This window comes from Ambystoma mexicanum, chromosome 8, assembly GCF_040938575.1.
Source record: "Ambystoma mexicanum isolate Mex_15411 chromosome 8, UKY_AmexF1_1, whole genome shotgun sequence".
In the NCBI taxonomy this organism is placed as follows: Eukaryota; Metazoa; Chordata; class Amphibia; order Caudata; family Ambystomatidae; genus Ambystoma; species Ambystoma mexicanum.
In genome coordinates this window covers 1,111,990,197-1,112,010,178 of record NC_090929.1, presented here as the reverse complement: position 1 = coordinate 1,112,010,178, position 19,982 = coordinate 1,111,990,197, and positions in this window count along the sequence as shown.

Genomic DNA, 19,982 nt, shown 5'->3' with positions numbered 1-19,982 from the left:
GCGCCTCACTTGTGATCTACTCCGGTTTACGGCATGGCGCTAATGCCGGCATGGTGGATCGCATGCTCGCGCCCAGCCCGCTATTAACGGCATTGTACTTTACGGTGCCGTTAATAGCGGTCTGGTTGGTCAGAATAGCCCGTAGCGTTAAGCGATGCCGTTAATCCTTTACCAGCATCGTTTTTCCCTTACCTCCAAACTCGGAATGAGGGCCATGAATTGAAACGGCAAATATCTTCCTTATTTCGTATTTATACAAGTAGGGAACAAGACTCCGATCTAAAATAAGATCTTAGGTGAATTGCAGTTTTAACCTAAAATGTAGCAATGGCTTTTTATGTGAAAGGAGTTTCATACTGTTGCCGGGTAACGGTGTAGCATTCCCAGAAGTCTGAGTTTTACATGCGGCCCTGCGAGGAGAACATCGAGAAACCATGCAGGCTTTCTGTGTGTGAAAACAGGGTAATACAAGTACAGAGGTTTTTAGAAATAGATCAGAGGATAGAGGAGACATAGCCCGGTTTACGTAAGCGTCCGTATGGAGGATAAGTGACGCGGGGACTGAAAGGCTCCAGGGACTGATAACTGAAACCTTCCTCAGCCATGTGCAGAGTCAAACACGGAAGGTAGCTTGAAGCTAGCATGTTGATGGCAATCCCAGGCGCCATCTTGGAGGAATTGCAGGAGGACACACCAGCACGACTGCAGTGCCACCAGCTCTGCCAAATGGACCAAGACACCCTTAGTCCTAACAGGAATGCACACGCCTGCAGAGTTGTGATGGGCCAGTGATTCCGTGGGTGAGGCTGCCGGAAACGGTGCCACCGGATCCATGGAATCACTGGTACATTAACACAAATCTTGGAATGAGGCCCAAAGTCTGGAGCAGTCTCTAGCTCCCTTCCCCAAGTTCAGTATGCAGTTCGAATAGCTATGGGTTTCAAATGTTCTGTCAGGACTTGGGTTTCTCTTCCACAAATTTCAAACACTAATTCACAACACACTGTTCCAAAGGAGCTCAGGGTTACCTTCCCCAAGATTCAAGCACAGTTCAGCAAGAGTTCAACAAACACTTGTTCTTAAGTTTGTTAAGCAACTTCCATATACTTGGTTGGGGCTCTTAGGTCTGGGTACAGTTGTTTTTTATATTCAATCCGTCTCTTCCTTCACTGGGGTTTGCAGCCTTTAGGTTCTCTTTTTGCTCCCACTTCATTGCTCCCCTTTCTGTTTGCTTGACAGCTCTTAAATACTTTTGCTTCATTCGTAGTGTTTTGGATATGTTTAATTCTTCCTCAGATATCCAGAGACTTTGGAAACTGTGCAATTCTCCTGCACCTGACCACTCTGATACCCAGTTTCCAAGTAAACTGTCAACATATCAGTATTTCTCAGTTGCTCAAAAGGCTTTCAAAACTGTGCAAATCTTCTATACGAGATGAGTCTTCAATGCACTGCATTGTTAAGGTAGCATTTGATTGTCCTTCCTCTTACTTCAGTTCGGAAGTGCTCACAACTATACCGGTGGTATTCATCCGCTCTGTCACAATGTATCTCTGTCACAATGGGCCTCATTACAACACGTGCGGTAACCATGGCGCTAGTAGAGCTATGGTTGCCGCCGGTATTTTACCGATTACGCCATGGTGAATGGCAGAATTACTGCCCCATTCCAAGGTTGGCGGGGCGGTAATTCCCCATTCACCATTGGCCCTTCCCCATTCCCATTTTTGCCCCCATAGGGCTCAATGGAAATGGGGAAGGCGGTAGTTACGGTACCGCAAATTGCGGTACCGTAATTACCTCCAAGGTCCCTTTGTGGGTCCAATCCTTAACGGCTGGTAAAACCAGCCGTTAAGGTAGGGACCTGCAAAGTGACCTCGTAATTAGGCGGTAAGGGGTTAACGGCGCCGCCACTTTTTACGGCACCGTTAACCCCTTACCGCCTGGGTCGTAATGAGGCCCAATGTATCTTCCCTGCTTTCACTCACGTACCAGGTTTCTTCACACACGGAAACTCATCGGTCATGTTATTGAATGCTCCGGCTCCTCCTCTCGCAGGAATTTTCACGGAATGAGGTCAGGGTCTCACCACCTGCCCCTCAGACAATCCTGGCCGGCTCCTCCGCCAGGGGAACAAGCACTGCTTCCAAATCGGAAGCGCCAACACTTCACATAGCTTCCTTCCTCTGACCTCACCAGCTCTCTGGAGACACGGCCCCCTTGTCACACTTCCGCAGAGCGCCGTGCTCTGAATGTTTTCAGCATTCTCATGTTTCCTTCTCCTCTCGTTCCCAACGGTCTTGGCTTTCCTGCTGCTTTTTGTCCTTCCACCAAGGCAGCTCTCCCTCCTTCCACCAAGGGAGCTCTCTTCTTCCTTCTCTGCTGCTCCACCGTTTATACACCTGAGCCTTATCAAGGGGTTTCAGGTGTGATTCACTCACCTGGTTTGCCTGATTCCAATTAGGCCAATTACTTGGACATGCCTGACCTTCAGCCCTGCAGTCATCAGGATCCCTCTTTTTCATCTCAGTACTATAATGGTGTTTCTCATAGGTAATATGCATTACTCTGAGGCATCTTCTTCTTCTCAGTACGCACAACCCTTACAATGTGGAAATAACCGAATAACACCTATAAGCTTTGTGTCACTCCACACGTGCTGTTTCTTCCTAGCTGTACTCTAATGCAATCGTTTTGGCTTATAGGTGACACTTTTGCGCCAACTAACAGCCAAACCTAAAATGACAGAATGCAAAGCAAAACAATGCCTGTGTTTTTTGCAATTGTACTAGGACTTAGGCCCTCATTAGGAGTTTACCAGAAAAATGCTGATAATTCCGGCGTGCCGTTAGTACTGGCAGTCCGACCATTGGAATTACCGGCATATTCCAGGTCTGCAGGTACGTGTTTCCCCCCCCGCCAGAAATGTTATTACCGTCATGACAGAATTACCGACAAATTGCCAGTGGTTCCAGGCAGAAATGTGCCGGCTACAACGATATTGGTACCCAGACTGCTGGAATAACCAGCACCGGTCATAGCGTCATTGCAGGAACAGGAAGCTCTCCGGGGGCTATTTTAAAAACACAATCCACTTAAAATCAGCCACTTTCTGCTGCCATCCACCACATCCAACATGCCAGGAAGTGGCAAATCAAGAGTGCCCGAGGTCTGGCTCCGCAAGCCATGGTTCACAGAGCCTGAACTGACTGCCCTCACTGACAATGTGGTGGCACTCTTTGGGGGTGGCAATCACAGGTCCAGCCAGAGGAGGAAGACTGCCATCTGGCAGGAGGAGGCCAACAAGGTGACTACAGTGAAGCCCATCCCATGCAAGCCACGTGACTGCCACAAGTGTTGGGACGACTTGAGGCTGCGGGTCAGGAACATCTTCGCAACCCATCAGAGGGAATCTGTCGCCATAGGTGGAGGGACCGAGGAGATGTGCAGCTCCATCCTGGAGGGAGGTGATGTGCAGCTTCATCCATGGAGAGCATCGAGAGAGTCACGGCAGCAGAGGCCGGAGCTGGGATCCAAGGTGATGGTGGTAAGTACCAGAAACCAGAGAAACACTAAATTGGCAAGGGAACAGGTCCAACACATGTCAGTCAGAGGAAATGGGCCAATCTCACACACACACATACCAGGGGTTGCAGGCAGACGTAGCCATACACAATCACCATAGACCCAATGCACTGCCCCACACATGGACACATGATCAGCGCCTATGTGCGCCAAGGGAGAACAGGACAGGAATCATAGGCTCACCGAACACACAACAAGCCACATTGGCAGACCAACAGTCAATGTACACTCCCACCACCTACATGTAGAAGCACATATAGGAGCAAACAGAACAAACAAACAGCATGAGAAAAGCAGGACACACACAATGGTGCATGAGTGTAATGTAAGTCCACAGATGTTACTCCCAGTAGACCAACAGCATGCTCATTTCACCCCAGCAGGCAAATCCTCTGATGATGACATGGTTGGACCATTGACAGGCACAGCACGTGCGCCCAGACCTGGCAAGGCTGCACCACCACCACCTCCTGCACCAACACAGCCACCTCCTGCACCGCATCCTTCTGCACCAGCTCCATGTCCTCTTGCGCCAGCATCACCTCCTCCTACACCAGCACCACCTCCTCCTGCGCCAGCACCACATCTTTCCAGCTGCCGGAAGAACCACACCTGTGGTCAGTGGCCCGACCATCCCTCCTCTGCCATCCATGCCACCGTGGGTACACCAGCCACCATGGCCGGTACAGCACAGATGAGGAGGAGGACCACACCCACTACCTGACCACATCATTCAGCATGGCAACTCTGCAAAGCCCCCCTCGTCCAACCATGCCCAAAATCTGGAACATGGATGTGCAGCTCCATGCAATGGAGGCCCAGCACAGGGCTATGGCAGAACTGGCACAGCAGCAGTTCAACAAGCTGTGCCGGCAGCGCAAATTTACACAGGCCAGCAGCTGCAGGAGTGCACGGCCCAATGACATACCTCTGCTGCCCTGGTCATGCTGGCACAAAGGTTCCGTGAGAGGAATGAGGGGATCTCGGCCATGGCTGAGTCCCTCTCCCACACCGTGCAGATAACCCTCGAGCACATGGCAGCCCAGGTGTCTGACTCACCCTCTACCATCTCCACCGATGGGAGCTCGCAGCAGGGCAATTGGAGGCGCCACTCCCAGCGGATTTCTACCACACCTGACCCATCCAAGGGCCTTGTGACCAAGAGGCCAAAGAAATGACTCATGTGTTATACATAGGGTGTTATTTCAATACATTATAGTTTACACTGGAAGCAAAGAGTGGACATTCCTTATGTTGGTCAAGTATTAATTGTGTGCACGCATCATATGCAGTAAAGTGCAAGGGAAGTGAAGAGTGAAAGTGGTACTCAGAAAAGGTTATCTATGAGTTCTTGACAGGCCATGCGCCCGCCCATGGCCCCCATGCGCACATGCCTGGGCCTGGCTGGTGCTGCTGCATCATCATCATCCTCTGATATTGATATTTTATTTCTATCGCGCTCGTACACAAGTGTTTCAGAGCGCGAACCATTCCTCTGGCGGAGGAATGGCCAGATCTGGGGTAGGGGTATGTGGCATCAGACACAGATATTATGCAAGATTGCACAGGGCCGGACTATGTCCCCCACCTACTCTGGCCTGCACATGAGTGCACCCCCAGATTGGTGTAGGCATCTGAACTGTGCCTTTCAGAGCCCAGTGGTCTTCTCAATGGTCGCTCTGTTATATGCCATTCCCTCCTGCATCCGCGTTGAAGGCCACCTGTCTTTCCCCGTCTGTTCATGAAGGTCCTCATCTGTTGGATAATAGCACTTGCCGTATCTGCAGGTGCGGGAGGCTGTATTCGCCAGTTCTGATCATCCCCTACAGGTAAGATGCATCAGTTCCTCGAGACGCGACTCAGACAACTCCATTGCTACTTTCCTCCTACCTCCATCTTGCTGACCCTCACTTGCTCCTTGACTGCCACCCAATCCTGAACTACTGTCATAGCAACTCACTATCACTACGTGCTTCCCCCATATCCCGGCGAAATCTTATACTCTCTCCACTTCTGGACCCGTGATATGCTCATATGCGAATGCATCCACAGCCACTCATTCATCGTCACGCACTTCGTTGAGCTAAGTTGAGCGTCAAGTAGGAGCTGAACAAATAACTTTCTGCTTCCTGACCTCATACCAACTTGCAGCCTGGAAACTTTTTCACCTAAGCCTCCGTTATAGGTTTGGTGCATCTTGCAACCCCTACAAACCAACTCCAAATCCGGCTGTTGCTCTAAGCACCTGTGCACCCCACCCAACTTGGTAATCAGAAACACTTTCTAAACTCGAAATATTGCATGCCTAACCTCTAAATATTATCATCCACCATCTTTGCGTGTGCTTAACTGCTATAGCACCAACAACATGAGGTATGGCCTTGCCAGCTAGCCCACCAATAATCTAACTCGATTAATCTTAAACAAACTTAGCCTTTATCATCTCGCAGCACTTCTCATTAATTATACACAAAAGGAAGCAGGCGCCCCTCTCTCGAAAGAACAAGCCATGATAACCTGTTCAGTGGTTATTAACCACATTGAGAGTTCGCAGCCATTGCTTTTTGCTCACTGTACCTTCACAGATGGGAAATATCCAATTTGCATATCAGTCTTTGTCCCGCCCACAAGGGCAGTCCAGCACCGAAATGCTATGGCAATTCCTCTCTGAACAAGAGTACCATCAGCAACCCCATACACGTGTTTCAGCCTTGTTGGGCATCATCAGTGAGGTGAAGCTGAGCCTCTCTAAGCACAGTGAGCAGGGAGTCCACGTCTGGTTGCCCCCAGGTAACCTAGGGTGACCAACCCCAAGTTCCTTTCAAAAATACACAAAAGGTAGCAGGCGCCCCTCTCTCGAAAGAACAAGGCATGATAACCTGTTCAGTGGTTATTAGCCACATTGAGAGTTCGCAGCCATTGCTTTTTGCTCACTGTACCTTCACAGATGGGAAATATCCAATTTGCATATCAGTCTTTGTCCCGCCCACAAGGGCAGTCCAGCACCGAAATGCTATGGCAATTCCTCTCTGAACAAGAGTACCATCAGCAACCCCATACACGTGTTTCAGCCTTGTTGGGCATCATCAGTGAGGTGAAGCTGAGCCTCTCTAAGCACAGTGAGCAGGGAGTCCACGTCTGGTTGCCCCCAGGTAACCTAGGGTGACCAACCCCAAGTTCCTTTCAAAAATACACAAAAGGTAGCAGGCGCCCCTCTCTCGAAAGAACAAGGCATGATAACCTGTTCAGTGGTTATTAACCACATTGAGAGTTTGCAGCCATTGCTTTTTGCTCACTGTACCTTCACAGATGGGAAATATCCAATTTGCATATCAGTCTTTGTCCCGCCCACAAGGGCAGTCCAGCACCGAAATGCTATGGCAATTCCTCTCTGAACAAGAGTACCATCAGCAACCCCATACACGTGTTTCAGCCTTGTTGGGCATCATCAGTGAGGTGAAGCTGAGCCTCTCTAAGCACAGTGAGCAGGGAGTCCACGTCTGGTTGCCCCCAGGTAACCTAGGGTGACCAACCCCAAGTTCCTTTCAAAAATACACAAAAGGTAGCAGGCGCCCCTCTCTCGAAAGAACAAGGCATGATAACCTGTTCAGTGGTTATTAACCACATTGAGAGTTCGCAGCCATTGCTTTTTGCTCACTGTACCTTCACAGATGGGAAATATCCAATTTGCATATCAGTCTTTGTCCCGCCCACAAGGGCAGTCCAGCACCGAAATGCTATGGCAATTCCTCTCTGAACAAGAGTACCATCAGCAACCCCATACACGTGTTTCAGCCTTGTTGGGCATCATCAGTGAGGTGAAGCTGAGCCTCTCTAAGCACAGTGAGCAGGGAGTCCACGTCTGGTTGCCCCCAGGTAACCTAGGGTGACCAACCCCAAGTTCCTTTCAAAAATACACAAAAGGTAGCAGGCGCCCCTCTCTCGAAAGAACAAGGCATGATAACCTGTTCAGTGGTTATTAACCACATTGAGAGTTCGCAGCCATTGCTTTTTGCTCACTGTACCTTCACAGATGGGAAATATCCAATTTGCATATCAGTCTTTGTCCCGCCCACAAGGGCAGTCCAGCACCGAAATGCTATGGCAATTCCTCTCTGAACAAGAGTACCATCAGCAACCCCACTTCTCATTAATTATACCTGCTTATCCTACCTATTTCAACTCACAGCCTGTGCGCTTACTGCAGCCCCTTTTAACATGAGGTGTGTCACTGCCAGTCTGCCTAAATGTAATGTACCTACCTTATTTATATTGTAACCTACCAATTTGACTCATTGCATGTGTGCCTGCTGCAGCCCCTTTAACATGAGGTGCCTTTGTCAGCCTGCCTATCCGTAATGTACCTACCTGATTTATACTGTAACCCACCGACCTAACTCACTATGTGTGCTCCTGCTGCAGCCCCTTAACATGAGTTGTGTCCCTGCCAGTCTGCCTAACTTTAATCTCCCTACATGAATTTTACTGTAACCTGCCGATTTGACACATAGTATGTGTGCCTGCTGCAGCCCCTTTAACACAAAATCCTTTGTCAGCTTGCCTACCTGTAATGTACCTACTTGATTTTTCCTGTAACTCACCGATCTAACTCACTATCTGTGCACCTGCTGCAGCCCCTGTCCCTGCCAGTCCACCTAAATTCAATCTACCAACCTGATTTTTACTGTAACCTACCGATGTGACTCATTGTATGTGCGCCTGCTGCAGCCCTTTTAACTTGAGGTGCCTTTGTTCAGCCTGCCCACCTGGAATGTGCCCAATTGTATCTTTCGTCTTCTCCTGTAACATATATGTTTCTTTTTGAAGCACTTCTGTACCTAAGTAAGTCTTCTGTAACAGCGCCACAATGCCTAAGGCTGTTTGTGGGCTTTATAAATGCAAATAAGAGCGGTCATCAGCCAAGGAAGCAGCGAGTATTCAGAGTCACCTGCAAGGGTTAAGGACACAAGGTTAGCCTTATCTTGCATGTAGCAGAACTGTGTAAATTAGCCATATCTCAAACTTAGCATGTATGCATAGGTTAACCACATCATGCATCTGGTCTAATGGTGTAACTGAACCTTATGACCCATGCAGCCCCCTGAGACAGGCACTGTGTAACATCTGTATCGTGCTGGGTTCTGCTCCCTGCGACGGATTATTGGGGGCAGGAAATGGGAAATGTATCACACCTAGAAGGATTGTTATGGGGTGGGAAAGCCACACTTGGATTGATTGCTGGGCGTAGGAAACGTATTGCCACTAACTGACCATAGTGAAAACTCACCATTCTGCATACGCACCCTCAAAGTTTGAACTGAACACAACCATGCCTCTACTACACCACTGACTGCACGCACTTCATGACACCCGACATGAAACCCAACCATAAACAATCATACATCAACACCACATGACGGCTACCAAGCGCAAAACCCGCCCCAACACTAATTCCATTGCAGATTCGCCACAGCGCCAAGTACTACGCAAGTAGCAACAGTACGTGGTACAAGACAAATTTACATTGACAGTAAAATGTGTAAATAATGATGCTCGTTAGTGGTGTTGCCTGTGACAGCGGAATCTCAAGGTCAGTCTGTGTATGCACGCCCCATGTCTCACCAGGACATACATCTCATAGCCCTAGGTGGCCTAGCCTACTGATTCACTTGAATTGGAGGGGTGGCATTGTTGCATTCTGGTACCTGTAGTGCATTGCATGTGTCCTTTTGGGTTTGAGATGGCCTGGTCAGTGACTGCTACATCTCCAGTCGTATGCTACTCCTGTGTGTTGTGGCCTGTCAATCGGCGTGCATTGGTTGGTCCTGCATATGCAGGGTGCTTGCTGGACATGCATTTGTGACATTTCCACGCCCCCCCTTTGCCCGCCACCCATGCTGCAATGTAGGTGTAAATATACATGTACTCACCCAACATCCAGGTCCTCATTTGTCCTCTGCAAGACCATGGAGTCATGTATTGATCCAGGGAACCAGGCACAGCAGAGCATGATGGTCAGGTCGGTGTCACAGGTCACATGGACATTGAGGGAATGGTACTGTTTCCGGTTCCTGTAGACCGCCTCTGAAGCATGGGGAGGCACAAGCTCTACGTGCGTGCAGTCCAATGCTGACAACTTAATGGGCATACCCACAATCGCATAGAAGCAGCCCTTAGTGGTGTTCACCTGTGCCTGAGTGATTGAGAGGGCGATGCGCTGGCCCACATGGTGCAGGAGGTCCTCCAGTACCTGCACCAGCACTCTGGAGAAGGCAGACTGCCAAATGCCATGCAGCTGGCTCACAGAGTGTTGGAATGTGCCAGTGCCCAGGAAGTGCAGGATCAACACCAGCTTCAACAATGGTGGTATGGCTGTCCTGATGCTGATCCTGCTCCCAATGTCATCCTGGATAAGGGTCAGGAGGTCATGAACGGTTTTCATGTTTAGCCGGTACAGGGTGTGTATCTGGCTGTCTGTGAGGGCCCAGGGTGTGGCCTTTGTGCGAGGGATCACGGCACGCCTCTGTCTTGCCATCTGTATCCCCATCCTCCTCCTCCTCCTGTCCCTGGCCTCCTGTCACCACTGCTGCCGTTCCAGCACCATCAGCTGCACATCAGCATGCAGCGCCTCCAGCTCCATGGTAGCAACATTGAGTGGCAGCATGGTTGTGTGGCTGTTTTGTTCTGTTCCTGTGTGCACTGTGTGCACCTGGGTAGATTTGGTGCATATGTGGCCTTATTTCCCTCACCTGGGTTAATTTACCTGCAGCTTTGAGGTTGTGGTGTCTCCAGCTTGGATTTGTCGGTAATACCAGCAAATATCTGCCTGTATTACCCGCAAGTCCATGCTCATAATCTACCAGTGATAGCATTGTGCCAGTATTATTGGCACATGTTTCTTGCATTGCCAGTATTTCTATTGCCTGTGTTACCGGCGCCGGTAATTCTGTGAGAGGTGTTACCGGCGACAGTATTTCCAGTGAGTGGGTTCTGTGTAACCAATACTTTGCTGGTGCTGTAAAAGTGCCGGCACACAATATTATCGGCACGTTTACAGGATACAGGCAAACCTATAATGAGCCCCTTAGACTGACAATAAAACATAATTTCTGAAAAGGTAGCTTGGTTGTTTTTCATTGCAAAAAATAAACCGTTTTTAGTATGTTAAACAAACTCACTTGAAATTAAGATTGATAGCTTTTTGTTTGACATAGTGGCATATTGTAATTGTCTTCAAAGAAAACATGGATGTGGGAGGCTGAAAGATGCTTTGGGTGTGCTTTTAGCATAACAATGCCCGATTGCAGTCCTTGTCACCAAAACCTAAGGCCGTGTAGAAATCAGTGGTTACTGGAATGACTCATCTCTTATAAATAGCTTCGATTTAAATGCTTCGATTCACCAAGAGAGTGTTAAGTGCTGCTCCTACTGTGCCCTGTCTGCTGAGAGAGACAAGTGAGAGAATTTATCTTCAGCGTCATAGGGTGCAGCTTCAAAGAGCGTTGGGAGGGGACAATAGACAGACAGGTAGGAACAAGAGACTCCTGCCTGAAAGCAGCATAGCTGCTCTACAAAATACACTGGGGGTCATTTTGAGGTTGGAGGTAAGGGAAAAACGATGCCGGTAAATGATTACCAGCATCGCTTACTGCTCCGGGCTATTCCGACCTGCCAAAATAGCGGCATGAGCGCAGGCACTCAACCCTTCATGTCGGCAATACCGCCATGCCGTAAACTGGAGGACATCAGAAGTCAGGCGGACATACAAATACCGGCATCATGAAGGCGCTAAAAGTGGATACCGGCATGCTGTAAATATCGGCATCGCGGACCAACCGTAAAATGCTATGTGCAGTGTTCCCAACTGCCACAGGTGCACACCATCAGCACAGGTGGAGGCAATGGAGTCTGGGCCTGTACAAAAGGAGCACACCCACACACCATACCCTTTTCCACACCAAGATTAATCCAATAGTAACATCAATACTTCAGCTGGAGGACATGCTTCCATAGCAACATCACCAACAACACCAACAGCAACAGCAGGCACCAAGAGGAGACGCAGCAGGAGAAGGAGGGTGAGACAGGCCCAGCATGCCCCACCAGTGCAGCAAGCGTAACCACGCAGGCAGCCCCCAATCCCAAACATCAGAGCCAGTCCTTTCAACCCAACCCCGGAGCAGAACCACACCCTGTACTGTCTGGACCGGGACACCATCAACACCATTGTGGACATAATACACAACAACATCGTCAGCCTCATTGAAATACGCACCGTCATCCCCCCTCTACTGAAGGTAGTGTCGGTGCTCCACTTCCTTACCACAGCCACCTACCAGCACACAGTGGGGTACATGCATGGCATATCACCACCCTTATTCGTTGGAATCGTGAAGCAAGTTCTGGATGCCCTCCTCAAGCACACAAAGGAATACATATGCCTACCACAGACTCCCCAGGAGATTCTTGAAACAAAAGGTGGCCTCCATGCACTCGCAGGCATGCCAAATTGTATAGGTGCCCTTGACTGCACCCACGTGGAGTTGGTAGCCCTGCATGCCATGGAGGTGGTGTACCGCAATCACAAGCAATACCACTCCAACAAGGTGCAGATGGTATGCGATGCCAGCAAGATCATCACACATTGTTGTGCCCGATATCCCGGGTCAACCAGAGGAATGCTGCATGTCACCATGGGAAAAATCAGCGCACAATGCCTAACATTGCAGAGCCTACTGCCAACGCTCCCCATCAGAAAGTCCTACCGAACGCTACACATCACTAAATGGACAAGGACACAGCTGTATGCGTACACAATGCATGAGCAACAAGACGGCAGAGCACACTGTGTATCATCTTGAAGATGCAACCCACACCATTATTCCATGGCACAGGACACATTGAGGGCATATAAATGGGCGTGCATACAACCAGGGACATGTGCATGTGGCCAACGATAATCTGCCGGTATGTGTGACTAGTACAGCTGTCCACCATGAATCGACGGACATATACCTTTTTTTTTGCCTTCCATGTATCCCTTGATGACATGGCTCCTCACCCCTGCCCGATAACCCACAGAACAGGCATGAGGACTACTATGGATCCCACGCCCGTACCAGTGTGGTCATTGAGCAGATCTTCGGCCTGTTGAGTGCATGGTTTCACTGCCTTAGCCCCTCGGGTGGGGCACTCCTCTAGAGGCATGAGAAGGTGGCCAAAATGATAATTGCATGTGTCATGCTGCACAACATGTGTATCCGACACAACGTGCCCCTGCCCCCTGACATTGAACTGCAACCACCTGGTAATGATGAAGGGGATGAAGAAGAAGTGGCTGCACATCATTGCGGTGCCGATGCACAGGAGGGACGTGCTGTGGGTCAGTCAGTGATTACACAATATTACTGACACACATGGCTGCAGAGGGTGACATGATAGTTTGACAGAGGGCATTCGGTGTGGAGATACATGCACATAACGCACTGTATATGAATAAATGACAATTGATGAATGTCCACTCAGGTCTTGCTTTTGACACCAGGGGTGTATTGAAAATAACAATGAAAACGATAGCGCAATAACCCTCCACCACCCCACCACACCTCCCCCCACAACTCCCACACACACCCACACCCACCTCCCCCCCAGCTCCCCCACAGACCCTCCCTCCTCCCCCCACATGTCCCAACAAGTCTCTAATGCCTTCATGAGGCTGGCCAGACTATTTTTTTTGCACTCCCTGAACCTGGTGGCGGCATGTTCGGCCGGTGCAGGGTGCGTGACGACCTGCGGAGTGGCTGGTCTGGGTAGTGCTAGATGAGGATGGTGTGGCCGCCTGCTCAAATTGGGTTGCCAGACATCCTGACTCCATGGCATCGGCTATGCGGCTGAGTACCTGCCGCAGGGCGGATACCTCCTCGCACGGGCGGCTAGTATTCTCTGCAAATATCTTGCCTATGGAGGCGGTGTTGTCAGTTATTGTCTTGCTTAGAGAGGCGATGTTCTCCCGCCACTCCTGCCTTTCCTGGGCGTTGTCCTCCACGAACTGCCGCACAAGGGCAGTCAGCTGCTCAGGACGCTGCGGCCCTGCGGGTGCACCTGTGGAGGTGGACGGTGCCTGGGTCTCATGTTCCGCCTCACTGCTCTCCACTATGGGGTAATGGCTTCTTGAATTAACTCCCCCCAGACTGCTCTGGGGTGGTGCCGTGGTCTGACTCAAGAGATGTGATTTGGGGGGATGGCAGTGGACTGGGCGTGTGGGCCAGTTCTGAGGAATCATCCTCCATGAGCACCCATACCTCTTCCTGTGCCTCCTCCTCAGCCTGGGGTGCTGTGGCTGCCACCTTCCCAGCCAAACTGGTCTCTGCCGAGTGTGGAGCCTCAGCTGTTTCCTGTGGCTGTGCAACAGGTGTTGGCGCTTCCGACTCAACGGCCCTTGGCAACACCGGTGCCCTGGCAGGTTGAGGTGTTTTCAATGGTGGTGCACGGCGGGCCTTGGGTTGGCCCTTCAAGGTGGAAGGCCGGTTGGCCTCATCCCAGGCCCTCTTCTGGGGTGTGGTTTGCTGTAGGGGTGAGTCCTGGGCATCACTGTCATGGTCTGAGCCTGTGGGGGTCGAAGAGAGGGACGGCATGAGTGATGTTTTGATAGGCATCATAAATATGTACAATTGATCATCCACACAATCAAGGGTAATAGGCATTTCAGTTTGGATAATCACGTTGTTTGATACACGGGTGGGTGATGCAGGCAGTCGGGGTCACTCATGTTGGGGAAGACGTAAGGTATGGGACATGCATATTTGTTGGGGCCTGGATGCAGCGTGATTCATGCCATTTACATCTTTGTGTGGTATGTGTCAGGTACGGCATTGCCTTGCTGCAGGAAACTGCATGTGTCTGTGATGGGTCCGACAACTTTGCTGGGAATGTGTGTGTGTTGGGCCACTGCTTGTCTCTTTGGACAGACATATTGGTGGACTTCCATCAGACTCTGCATTCAGTGTTTTCTTAGGACACTCATCTCCATCCGCCGGTGTTGTGGCGCCACACTCCATGTCTTCGACACCTTCTAGGCACTCAATGCCAATCAGGCTAGCACAGATGTCCTCCCATCGGGACAGCTTGATGGGGGAGCTGGCTCCTCTGCCTGTTGCTATTGCCTGGCTCCTGTTGGCAGAGAGTATGTTCCGTACTCGCAGCCGCAAGTCGTCCCACCGCTTCCTGCAGTCTTTTATAGTGCGTGGGGTGTTCCCAACTGTGCTCACTTTCTGCGCCACAAGTGCCCAGATCTCTTTCTTGCGAATGATGGCCTCCCTCTTCATGCTCTGGGCGAACACAATGTCAGCATGTTCCTGCAGGATCCCAGCTAGGATGTTCAACTCATCTTCATTGAAGCGCTCCATGCGCTGGCAGGAGACGCCCTTCTTAATAGCTTTTGGAATTGTGGTGTGTTAGAGGATGAGTTTCCACGAACAGCAGTGTCCCACAGGTCCTGTGTGCTGAGTATAGCAATGGATTGTGTTTTTAAAGATGGCCGCCGTGCTCCTTCCCGTTCCTGTGCGATGACGCTACTTCCGGTTCCGCTTATTTACAGTGACCGTTATTAGCGATGACCGCCAATGCCGCATTGGTTCATGCCGGTAGTGCAATCTGCGCTATGCACGATGTCACTAAGGGCCTTTTTTGTGCCTTTCACGGCATGGCGGTAATGCCCTTACCGGCGCCCGCAAAGTCGTAATAGCCCTCTATTAGCGGGCTCTTGACTACACGGACACGCTATTTGCGCCATGCCGGTAAGGACAGTTACTTACCTCCAACCTCGCAATGACCCCCACTGTATTATTTGGTATACTTGTGGTCTTGCTGAGCATGGGGTCGGATGACCCATTGCGTCTGAGGGCTTCTCCTGTATGTGGGAGGCTGATTACTTTGTATGCTGTCAAAGTGCATTTTGGCAACATAAGAAAGTCCACTTGACAAATATACCTTTTATGGGCATTAAAGCATACAAACCTACTGATCACATATAATACACACTTTTTCTGACCCTCGCTCCTGCCAGAGCAGAAGCCCCTATTGACTGTCCCTGTCTGGGCCTCTAATCTCAGCCCCATTTTTTTTGTCTGCTCTGCTCCCTGTTCGTTTTTTCTCTCCTGCTCCTCCCTCCCATGTCCGCCTCCTTCCATCCCTCATTGGCCTGGGACTAGGTCACGTGTCTGGACCTACCACACTTCACAGCCAGAAATTGACAGCTGCGGCCAGTGTACACTGTGACAGGGAAGACTGTTGTAAACGCTGGAACGACCTCAGGGCCAGGGTGGGTGGACTGCTGTCTTAACACTGCCAGGAGTCACTGGCGACTGAAGGAGGAAGTGTTTAGCCACTGGTCCTCACCGCCTGGGAGGAAGAGTACAGCACGTTGCTGGATGTAGAGGGAGTTGGAGGTGCATGCCAGCAGCCAGGAAGCAAGAGGGGCGTCAACCTCCCAGCAAAAGTGCATGCACAAATGACAGTCTAGCATAAGATGCCCCAGTGGACAGGTACACAGGTCAGCAGACCCAGAAACTGGGCCTGCCAACAGTGTGGAGTGAGGGGGTGGCAAATCATCCATCCTACACAGCAGCCATGTGGCAGGGCACCAAGGGCACCCACGTGTGTTACCGCAGTGGGAAGGGGGGCCAAGTGACCTATCCAAGTGCTATACAAACGACACCCTGTGCAAGCGGGATTGTGGTGCATGAGCAACCACGACACCATGCAGCAGTCACACCAGCATGTTGCGGGCCCAGCTGTCCTGTGGCAGACAAGACACAGGGAAGTACACGTCTCCCTGTACCCCACTGTGCTCAGCTAGCCAATCAATGTACACCACAGCGTAACCCTGCTGGCTGCACAGCAGTGCCTCATAGAGCCATGACAGTGTCATGGAGTAAGCCACCACACCCACCCCCACAAGCTGACTGCCACCCAGTGAGAGAATGTGGGGGTAGGAAGGAACACAAGCATGCATGCCAAACATCAGCTGCCTCAGCATAGACACTTTGCCTGCCCTCCCCACACACAGTCCAAAGCCAAAGACCAACTGACCATGTGTCACACACTCATTGCATGCAATCTCCCCAGAGCAACCACGACCATCTGCCCAAATGTCTGGGGTCCCACTCTGTACCATAGTGAATGTGTCTTGCATGCCAAAACACATGGGGGAACCATACCTGACGACATTTCCTATGGCCCCTACAGGTACTCACGCATCGTCAGAGGCATCCGAGGAGGATGAGGGGGCTGGCCCATCTGAGAGCGGGGCATCCAGGCCCTCAAGCTCTGCCATCACACTGCAAAGGGTCAGACAGGCTATGCCAAGGTGGATGTCCCGCCGTGAGACCCAGCAGGGTAAGGCCAACGTCCACTCCACAGCCCACCAGACCCACTGCAAGAGTCACTGCACCCACTCCCGCAGCTTGGGGGTCTCACACGGAGGCCACACCTCCAGGCAGGCTGACTGTGGAAACACAGGCGGACACCAGCCCGGTGTCACCACATACAGAAGGGCCACAAGCCCCTGGGCGCACTCACCACCTCCAGCGTACACCAACACCTGAAAGCCCTCACCGCCGCCAGTGTGTTTAGTCCCCAGAAACCCCTTGCCGCTAGCGGCACGCTCAAACACCTGAGCCGGACATTGACACTCCTTCGTATGGCTCTCCTGACAGCCCAGTACTCCACAGCCCTCTCCCATACGGCACACACCAACAAGCAGCACGGTGCTGCAGAGGCTGGATGAAATGGAGCAGGGACAGAGGGAGATGGAGGCAATAGGGCACATGCACTCTGAACACCTTCAGGCCCTACGTGACAGCATACAAGGGGCCACCTGCAGGATTGTGCGGGCCATCACGTAGAACCAGGACAAGGCAACTGCCAGTACGGCCGCCCTGACACTATATGCCCAGAGGGTCAGGGAGATGACCGAAGGTGTCTCTGCACCGGCAGAGGCCATTCGCCAGAGCAACAAGTTGGCACGCCAGGGGCCAGACTCCATCCCTTCCAGTTCTACGATTCCCATAGTGGAGTCTCAGCAGGGCACACCGAGGCGTCAGTCCCAGCCGCATCTGCGCCCAAGATCCCCATTGGGTCGCGGGGGGAGGGAAGAGGCAACGGTTGTAGACAACATCAATACATTTATTGCCCTCAGTTGCCATGCTGGGGAGTTGCTGGTCGGAGGAGGGAGGGGGGATAGTGTACTGGGGGTTGGTGGTGGGATGAGGTACAGGGGTGAAAAACCAGAGGGTGATTCACTGCCCAGACCCCGGGGATCCCTTAATCAGGTGGCCAGGGCACGGCCATCGCCTTTGGATCCAGACCCTGGGGTCCACAAGTGCGGGAGGATCACCTGGCTGAGGGGTCCTTGGGGAGTGGGGAAGAGACACCCAATGGCGAGACACAGTATCCCACCTTTCCCAATACACCTTTACAATCCTATTTTATATTATATTCTAACTTACCAAACCTCCCCCGACCCTTTCCTACACAAACACTGAGCTGAGGATGAGGAGGTCTAAGGCTGAAAGGATACTACCCATGCAATACACTGGACCCTCTAGCGTGATCAGGCAGGGTCAGGCACTTGACTTTAATCACACACAACTAATACCTATTAACTTTCCCCACATGGTTAAATGATGGAACACTGAAACACTTTTTGAGCAAGGCGGTGTACGAGAAGGAGCAGTTCCTCCAGGGCGATGACAAACCAGGCGAAGGAGAGTAACAAACCGAGGGATTGAACCGAACGGGCAGGAAGCCAGAGAACCCCCCAGCGAGAGATTGTTATTTCCGAAAGGCCATGAAGATTGAACACAACAGCCCAGCTGGAAGGGAGAGTCTTCAGAGTGCTACAAGGTTACCAGCCACCCTCCCAGGTGAACGACAGAGTTGGGGAGGTGCAGAAGCGGCAGTGGTAACAACCTTGACTTCTACATCAAATTCACAAAAGACGGAAAGCTTCTTAACTCGATCAGTGAGTTGAAGGAAGCAAAGAAAGCCCGGTCTGTGTTTAATTGAAATGCTTGCGACAGTACCCGAGGGATGAAGGTTATGCGAGGGCCGATAAGCTGCGAGAGAAAGTGAATCCATGGTTAAGAACTGTGAATACGAAATACAAAGTGGCAGAGTGGTCCTGCGAAGTGAGATTGCCCAATCAAAAGTCTCTGTGAAAGGTTTTAAAGCTGAAGAGGCAGCGGGAAGCGAGAGAAAGAAAATAACCACAAAACTGCATGAAAGAAAAGTTTGAAAGACTAGATCTAGGAGCAATTGATATGAAAGCAAGTCATACGTAGCAAGTACATTTTCCAAGAGGCATTGAAACTGAAGGAAAATATGTAAAGTCGAAGTAAAGAAAGAAAGGGGGGGTCGAAGTGGTCATGTAGCGGTCAGAGCAAAAATCCTCCCAGTTTCGAAAGCCTTCAAAAGCAAATCAAAACTCGAAAGGTGGCTCGAACCCGACAGAGCAAAGCCCATGTGTGGAATGTGAAGAAAGCTTGGGGAAGGCAACCCCACCAAAGAGAAAAGGTTTAAACCCGATTGAGAAGAACCTCTACTGAACTGCGACCAAATACTATACTTAGAGACTTTTTGTTGAAACTATGTAGACATTTGAAGGGTGACCTGGACTTGGGTGATGGGAACCCGAGAGGTTAAACCCATGAACTTGTGACTCAGACTTGAATGGCCAAGAAGACTCTGGAGAGCGGAGCAAGAGGCCTAGCTGTGTTCACAAGCCAAAGTGTTTTCATCCATCAAGTGTTCCATCGAACCCGGTACTATACAACGAGAATGAATACTGATTTATATTACCATTTTGACATTTAGTTTCACCACTGAGTTTTCTTTTTTTAGAAACATATCCCTATGCCACATTCGTTTGTATTAGAGTGAGGGAAGGTATTAGGTTTTTGTTAGCATAGGCCTTTATTGTTTGACTAAATCTGACTAGGATTATTTCTTTATTATTTGATGGTTGAGATTACTCCCATTTTAGTTATAGGGCCAGACAGGAGTTTTTCAAACCCCCTTGAATCGAACAATAAAGGTTTTGAAACTTGCAACTCTTGTGTCAGTGTCTACTTGTGTCATGGTGCGTGCTCCAAAACCCCTGGAACCGAGAGGCCCACCCCATTCATTGACACCCAATAGGGCTTATCAAGCCCCAAAGGAGCGTCCCAGAACCTCCTGGACTCAGACCTGGTGCCGTTGGCGCCAGGCTCATAAGATGGTTTGAACCATATGGACTACTTACTCAGCCTAATGAGGCTGAGCCTTTCTGCATATCCAGGGCGTGACCGAGGGACTACTTTACCTGAAAGGCAAGGTGTGGTAAAGGGACTATTTGCCTG